Source organism: Vicia villosa, unplaced genomic scaffold (assembly GCF_029867415.1).
Source record: "Vicia villosa cultivar HV-30 ecotype Madison, WI unplaced genomic scaffold, Vvil1.0 ctg.001062F_1_1, whole genome shotgun sequence".
NCBI classification, from domain to species: Eukaryota; Viridiplantae; Streptophyta; class Magnoliopsida; order Fabales; family Fabaceae; genus Vicia; species Vicia villosa.
The window spans coordinates 197,032-206,264 of record NW_026705467.1 but is presented as its reverse complement, the minus strand read 5'-3'; positions in this window follow the sequence as shown (position 1 = coordinate 206,264).

Sequence of the window (9,233 nt, the reverse complement as noted above, 5' to 3'; positions counted from 1 at the left end):
CCTTTTTCAACACTGGTTCAAAACCTCCGACTCCATCACCGGTTGCATTCTTCTGCCCTCTCTTTCTCTTCAAAACATGAATCTCATTCTTCACCGGTGATTCTTGATTTTGATCAATTTTTGCATGGCATTGCTTTGAATTTGATTCTAACCTAATTCAGCCTTGGATTTCTCTTTCTCTTTCTCAACTGATTTTCTGAAAGTACCTCCAATGGATAACCCTAAATCCAGCTCTACCTCTTCAACTACCTCTTCAACTTCCACCATCGTTTATTAAAGATTGAACTTGAAGAGTTTGAAGATAAAAATGAAAAATAGAAGAAAGTGTTGGTTATTATCAATTTAGGGTCTGTTTTGTTTTGTTACTAATTTATGATTTGCAGGAAGTAGATTATGATGCTGATGACAATGTTATTTTCTCTAATTACTTCGTCCAAGACATTAGCAACAACAAAGAACTATGGAAAATCGCTGTGAAAGTTCACCACAAGTGGAATGTCATCACCAGAACCAAACATCACTTTGAGATGATAATGATAGACAAAGAGGTAACTTCATCACGGTTATGCATTTTTTGATGTTTTTGCGTTTTTTTCTTATTTATACAACTTTTACAGAATTTGTATCCCACTTATATATTGTTTCCATGTGATTCTTCATGATGTTTTTGAAAATATTTATTTATGCTATTTTTCAGGGGGTTGATATCCATGTCGGTGTTCCTCCATTGTACAGACTTTCGATTTGCAGTTGGTTGTTAATGTTATAATTTAATGTATTTAAATTTGAATATGGCAACCTAATGCTACAAGTATGTGGGTGTTCTATGTATTTTGGAAGAACTAACATAGATTTTCTGTGTTTATTTAGAAGGAAAGGTTCGAAGGCGTTGTTGAAAAAGCTCAAACGGGTGATGGTACACGGTGCAACAATTTACTCTGTTGTTCAATTAGAGAGGTTCTAGAGGTAGTTTATAGTTATTGTAGGCTTAACCTTTGAAAATATTGGTTTAGTTCTCATAGCTTTATTTAAGGTTGTTCTCTTTATAGGATTGTTAGTTTCAGTATTAAGAATGGTACTTGTGCCCTCTCACATATAAGAAACACATCCCATAAATCACAGTGGTACTGGTCAAGTAAGCTCAATTTTTATTTTGTTGCTTGTGTGTATATTGGTTTCACTGTTTCTTGTGGGGCTTAATGCACGCAGTTGAATCAACTTATTTGATCCAAACAACTTTTGATCTTATTTTTTATCAATAAATTAGCAGTGAGCGACTCTAATTCGCCCAAGAAAGGAAATGATGGACACAGTCCTAACTCTTCCGCAAAATTGCAAGTACCCGAGAAATCTCGTGGTAACTAATTCTCTGATATTCCTTCATTGTTTATCTAGATTTGATTGTTTAGTAAACTAAATAATTTCATGTGTGATTTATATTACTTATGGAGATATATTCTGATTGTAGAACCTGACCACATATTTGTCTGTACTTCGCCTAATTTGGTTTCAAAAAATGAACCAGCAGGGTATCCGATTTAGATCAATCGGGTTCATTCATGAAAAGGTTTTTATTTATGTTGTTGGATTTTGAGAAAGGAAGATATAATCCTTTAGGGACAATCCGTTGGAAGTGGACCAACTTTAGAAATCGCGGCTCTGTTGCCTCAATTTCGAGCTGTTATTTTGCACAATCTAATACTTTCTGTCTTAAGAGTTGTTTATCCAGTAATTTTTTGATAAATTCTAGCAGACTGTTATTTAGGATAAATTTTATGTTTCTTAACATTTATTTATGTAATTGTTGTGGAAAGGAGTGAAATAATTGAGAGGCTAAGTACTAAACTGTAAGGAAGTCTTTTGTGATAATCAAATGTTAGGATGACATATTTTGCCATATAGTTACTTGAGTATAGTAATCTGCAATTTTTAGTATGTACTTAGGCATAACTAAATAGAATATTTGTTCAGCTGGAATCTGTAATTTTTAGTGTGTACTTAGGCATAACTAAACAGAATATTTGTTCAGCTGAAGAGAATAAGAACAAAATTGTTAAGGCAGTAGTTAATTTTATAATACTCAGTCCTCTCATTTTCTTAATTCATAAATTCAGTGTAATATTGTTTTGAAAATTAACATATTCAATTTCATCTCATTTGGTTACGATTTTCGAATAGAAGTTGAGGAAAATTGATCTCATTTTATTAGTTTTTTGAACTATTGTTTGTTGTATATCTGTGTAGTTATGGTTAAAAATAGAGTTGATACATAATTTGAAATAATATATTTTAAAATCTGTATATAATTACTACCATATTAATTAGAATTAAGACAACTGTATATTTTGTTTGGAACACGTAAGCAAATTAAAGTTTTAATAATTAATAGTAAATAGTAGATCTATTTTTAAAGAAATAAAGTTATAAAATATAACTAGCGTGATACCCGTGCGTCTGCACGGGTACCTGTTGTGGCCGTGTTATTTTGTTTAATATAGATATTATTACAGAGGTAAATGTCCTAAAAATAAATTTGTAAAATATAAAAATTTCTTTTCAATAGGTTGGGCCACAGTTTGAGATATTTTGATCAATAAACATTATTTTTCCATTAATATTCAATATTTCGATCAGTAACTTCATGTTCCCGTTAATATTCAATATTTTGATCAGTAACTTCATGTTCCTGCTAATATTCATTATTTTGATCAGTAACTTCATGTTCCCGTTAATATTCATTATATTGATCAGTAACTTCGTGTTCCCGTTAATATTCATTATTTTGATCAATAACTTTATGTTCCCGTTAATATTTCAAATTTGTTCCCGTTAATATTTAAAAAAACTTATTAGTTCTTAGGGTTATTTTTAAAAAAATTAATTATTTCTAGTAATTTTTGTAAAAATAAAACCTTTATATGAATATTATTGTAAATAATTTTTAGCATGATAAACTTCTAATATAAAATACTTTAGTAATTTATTATTCAAATTATATTTTTTCTGGAATTTGGCGAAAAAAATAGAAAAGAAATTGGAGAAAAAAAGTAAATTATTATTGAGATTATATTTTTTAAATTAAAGACATAGTATTTTATGAAAAATATAAAATATATAAACTAACTATATTCCAGTTAGAACCTAAGGTATATGTTCTGATTATTCGTTCACATTTTCATATTGAATTATTCAAATATTTGGAAAGCTTTGCCAACAAAATTATTAGGTAGTAGCATAAATTGAAACATAGCTCTTGCAGGTACGAGACTGTCAAATTTAAAGTGTCTTGGTCGATGGTCCCCTTAAACCGTGCTGCTTTGCTTGGTTGGAATCCATCGGACATAAAATATTATTCCTATTTTAAAGCCTTTGGTTTGGAACCCACAACACATGAGTAAAGAACATAGGCCCCAATGAATTCCTTATATTTAATCATAGTGTTGTCTAAATGGTAAATGAAATATACATGTTTTTCACCCATGTTCTCAAATCTCAATATCTCCAGGGACAAATTTTCTTGCTTCAAGCTGCATGATGACAGTAAAACTCAATTAAACACTATCATAACAGATTTGTAAATAAGCAGTACACAATTAAACTCAAACTATTAAACTAACACCAACTTACTACGACTGCTACCACACCAAGTAATATTAGAAGTATCTTGAGACCTGTAGAACCTTTGGAAGCATGTTCACTCACATCTTTATTTTTACTTTTGGGATCTAATGGGTTGTTGTCGGCTAGGCCTTCAAGGAAACAAAATTTCTTGTTAGAAATTAAATCAAACAACAAAATTTTCTAAGTACAATTTATCTATTAATTCCCAATAGTATGCAGTACATAATGTTACAAGGTAAAAATCTATTATGGCAGAGACTTTTAGCTTGTTTACTTTAGTTTCAGAAGCTGCAAAACCATTCCATAAGCAAGAAAAACTTACTTTGATAAGTCATAAGAGTGTATCACTAAGTGCAACTATTTGATTTGTGTTTAAAAGAATCTCGAGAAGCATGATTAGTATGTGTGTTTGTTTAGGCATCAACACACTCCAAAATGTTTCCCCCATAGCTAATAGTTCTAGATTTTACCTTTGAAAGTATGCATGCAATGTGTGCATCAGTGCAAGAAAAAAACTCGAAACAACTCCCAATGGTAAGAAGGATATTTTTTATCTTATTTCTATGGGCTCGACTATGGTACTTCAGTTAAAAGAAGGACAAAACTTAGATAACATTGGAGTACTTTTCATGCTCTTAACCTCTTAAAATCTAACAACGGGATTACATTATCAATAAACTTCGGTTAGGCCTTGTTACATTACATCTGTAAGCCTTCCCTGTTAAACAAAATAAGAGCAACACCCTCAGCTACCACATAAAGATCAACCTAAAAGTCACTCACACTCACCCCATAAAGATCATCATAAAAATACTCACTACTACCACGAACTATTATTAAACTCTAGTCAAGACTATCCTTTAGAATAAGAGATACATTTGCATTTATACTGCATACACTCACCCATATCAAACCATGTGTATCAAAGAAAGATAAAAATCTAATTAGAAAACATATAGAATTTAAGATATATATTAATAAAACTGGAATTTCTGTAGTTAACATTACTATCAGTTCTGCTTGATGTAGCTGTTGGAGAATTCGGAAGCAGGCCGCACATTACAGGCTCGGCGGATTTCCGATATTTTTGAAGGCCAGAACCATATGAACTTCAAAGACCCTTTGCCTTGAAGAAGCTTATTCTAGATAGTAAAATATGCATTAAGAAGGTTTATTAAAGAAAATATTTGCATGAAAGCAAAGCATAGTTTTTGAGAACATATCAATGGTAGATGCAGGGAGACCAACCTTTTCAAGGATTGTCTGTGGAACACGTTGAATAGCAAATCTGTATATAAGAGGAAAACATCTCAATTCCTTCTCCAATTTAACAAACTTCGACAAAACCGAAATCGTAACTAAGATAATCAAATTGCATGCTGCTTTCCCATACTACCAAAAGCACCAACACCTGGACAGCCAGCACAAGAGCCAACCTAAAACAACTTCAATTGCAGGTTTCGCACAGAATACAGCTAATTCGCACCACATCACGGATCAAATCTGGACATACCGACGAAGCATCATACATAACATGACGCCAACATCAAAATATGAGAAGAAAAGGCAACATATGATCAAAATTATTTTTGATATACATCGATCAGTAAGCATAATTCCAATTTGGTTTACCAAAGAAATGACCGTGCATTCATTACCTTGAAGAAGTATGTTCCAAGTCTCTGCCGTACAGAAAATCCATATCATGGCTTTTCAGCTTCAAATACACTGCATTAAGCAAGCGAGTAGAAAATTAAAAGAAAAAAAATCAAAATCTGCGTAGAAATTTATACCATTTAATTTTGATCCAACAACCGCTGATGTGTTGACTGCACGAATGTGTGGGAATGAGATTTCAGCAAATCCAAATCCATACATATACATAAGAAACATAATATAAAATATATTGTCGTTAAAAGCAAAGGTTCTTCTAATATTGTGATGAGTAACCTGCTAGGCAAAGTTGCATATGCTTTCTGCATACTTCCAAGGAATCCCTTAGATATTGACGGTTTACCGATTCGAGCATAAGGTGCCAACATTCCTACCAAAGCAACACTAACAACCAGCCCAAAAAGAAGATCTGCAACATACAACTCGAATTCATTCCAAAAGTCTGCCTCTCTTTTGATATTCAGCAATGGTAGCATAGCAAGAATCAATTACGATCTGCATATCATGAGCGAAATTGGATTACATTAAGAAATATAAAAAGTATAAACTATGAATACAATAGGATAATCTCAAACAGACCTCAAAGCCAATTTTGAAAAGAAATTCCGGATCAGCCAGCAATCGATTGCGAAGAATAGAACATGATATCATCGCAAATGTAAATAGTAAGATTAACTGATTTTGCTGTTCCTTCCAATACCTGCTGGAACCTTTCCCTGTGCCAGCTCACAAGCAATTTCAGACTCTGTTTGGTAATAGTCTGCTCCCATCATTATAGTGTTCTGTAAAAGATTGTTTTGAATGTTATATATAGTGTTCAGGGCCGGTATTAAAAGTGTGCAGGACGGATCACAACACAAAGCTCTAATTTAGTCACGGTTAAACCGTGACTAACTAAGGAGCGAACACAATTTATAGCCTTTATTCTATCGTTCTTGGTAAAGAAATCACGGTAGTTTACCTTGAGCTCAACGCCATAATCCAAATGGGAACGTTCACCCACAATGGAGTGTTGCACGCTACATTCTCTCAGGAAACAGCCATGTGAGATTATTGGAGAAGTGAAAATAGGTGTCTTGGGATCATAAAATTTGAACATTGGGCTCTGCAAGAGTAGCATATATTACAAATATTGTTAGTTTCATGATAGTAAGATATTTGTAATTACTCAATATCTGCATTTTTGTCAATGTGGCTCTGTTTATATGTTTCAAGATGATCAGAAAACACTGAAAATGAAATAAAAAAATAAAATATTTCAACAAATGAAACAAATAAATCGAATACCTGCACGAGATCCATGTAATCCATTATGTATAAATGATCTCCAACCAAGATTATTACATTCTCAATGTTTGTAAATAACATTGGATATTCAATGATCAGCGCCTCCCGTTCTGTTCCAGAACCGATGCTTTCCATCAATCATGTCTACATAGTTACTCAAATACTGCCTTAGATTTCTATGACTATGTGAGTTCTGATCGTACAATGTTTACTCGAGTATTTGAGAACTGAAAGGTAAGTAAAACAGGTGCACCTTCTTCGTGTCTTTAGTAACAATTGCTTTATTAACTTCCATCAAACTCATGAACCATCCCTCGGAAGCATAAATTCCCAAAAGATATGGCGAATGCATTATCAGCTTAGACCCTTCTCTGTATACATACACTTTGAGAGTCTTTTCCATTAATTTATAGCTCCTAATAATTATACGGTTATATGTATTAACTAATTAAAATCCAATAGCAAGAATAATTTTATAGAGCATCAAAGTGGGGGAAGGAGAATACAGGTAAAAAGATTTTTAAAGCCAGTACTCGAAATTTTCTTGGTGAACTGGAAGATTGGAAGTTATACCTCGGCAAGATCCCCGACGAAGCTCTGAAGCTTACCAGTGAGAGATGAGACATGCTATTGTAGAGATTTACTTCCATGTTTTGCTAAAAACATAAATGCACCAATTGTTTTTTCTAAATACTCAAATACAAAGTAAGAAAAACTCAAAAAGTGATTGGTTTGGATATTTTAGTGAACACTTTACAGGAAACAGATTGGTCGTACGACATGTTTTTCAACAATAACTCGTTCAACAACCGCACCGTCGGCGAATCTTTCCCCTTCCGTGTGAGTAAACACCACCTAACCTGAAACAACAAACACTAAATCAAAATTAAAATCGAACCTGTCTGATACTCAATAATATCAATAAAAAAGAGAGGGAGAAGGAAGAACTAAGAAGAAGGGGAAGAAGGGAGAAAGAGAGGGAGAAGAAGAAGATGGAAGTAGTATAGAAGATAAATCAATCGATAGAGAAATCAACAACCGTGTGATTTATAATGAATAAGAATGAGAAGTTGTAGCTAACCAATACTATAAATAACAAAACCATGTAGGAGTTACAAACTCTTCATTACACTCTTCATTAAATAACCATAACCGATGTTGAAGCTGAATGGAAAGAAGCATATAAAGTCCTCATTAAGTTCTGCTTGTAACACATAATTATGGAGCATAGAAGATGCATGGACAAAACTACCTTAATGCCAATTATGTGAGACATCAATAATGGAATATGGAACAACATACCTTCATAAATCATCAAAAGTACACATGGCGCATCAAGAAGAAACAATTCCTACTCTCAGACTAAGCCACTTGGCAGCACCACATAGAAAGTTCAAAAAGATAGAACTTTCTTATATTATAGATTAAATAGAATTATAAATATAATTAATGTTATTAATGGTTTTATTTATCTATTTTTAATAGAATTAAATAGAAATGGAAAAAAAAATATGTATTGACAATGTAAAACAGTTTTATAGTGTCAATTAACGACAGTCTTATTAAAAATCTTAAATTTACATTGTTAGAGTATCTATTAAACTCATGGATTCTAAAGAAGAAAAATACAAGAATAAAAGTAGAATAAGAATAAAGGGAAATAAAAATAGTGGAATAATTGAAATTTATTATTATTTTTAAATTTTTTTTCTATTTTGAATATCTTATATTTATTTTTATATAGCAAAGTTAATAATTTGCTTTTCTTACTATTCAAGGGAACAAATTATATTTAATTATGTTATATAATAAAAAAACAAAATATTTATTGAATTTAATACAATTAAAATCCGTTTTATTTATTGGATTTTATGCAATTAATATAATAATGGAAACTATTTGTCATTAGTGTGATAACCAAAAAAATTATTACTGATCCAAGTACCACAAAAATATATTCTATTATTGAAGTTTATTTATAAAATAAAAATAATGCTTGATATATATATATATATATATATATATATATATATATATATATATATATATATATATATATATATATATATATATCATATGAAAATGTTTTTTTTATATGAGAATGTGAGAATGAATCTGAACCATTAGATTTTAAAATAAATTGTGCAGATTATGTGTGAATATATATATATATATATATATATATATATATATATATATATATATATATATATATATATATATATATATATATATATATATATATATATATATATATATATATATATATAAAATTCGTTAATTCAAAATTTTGTATATATCTAAAAAATTATAGGCACTAATTTATTATAACTTTTAGAATATGGAATAATAAAACTAAATTGTTTTCTAAAAACTAAATCTCTTCTAATCATAACATACTATAAATATTTAAAATTTTAATTTCTATAATTTATTTGATGAGATTCTAATTTTTATCATTTTATTCACAAAAATTTATAAATATATAAGTTTTCAAAATTAAAATTGATTTCATATAGATTGTTTCTCTGAAATGAAAGTCATCTTTAAAATGAGATCTTATTTATTTATTTATTTCATATCGAGTTTTAATTTTTTAATTGATATTATATATTTAAAGACTAAATGATTTTTTTGGTAACTTAGAAAAA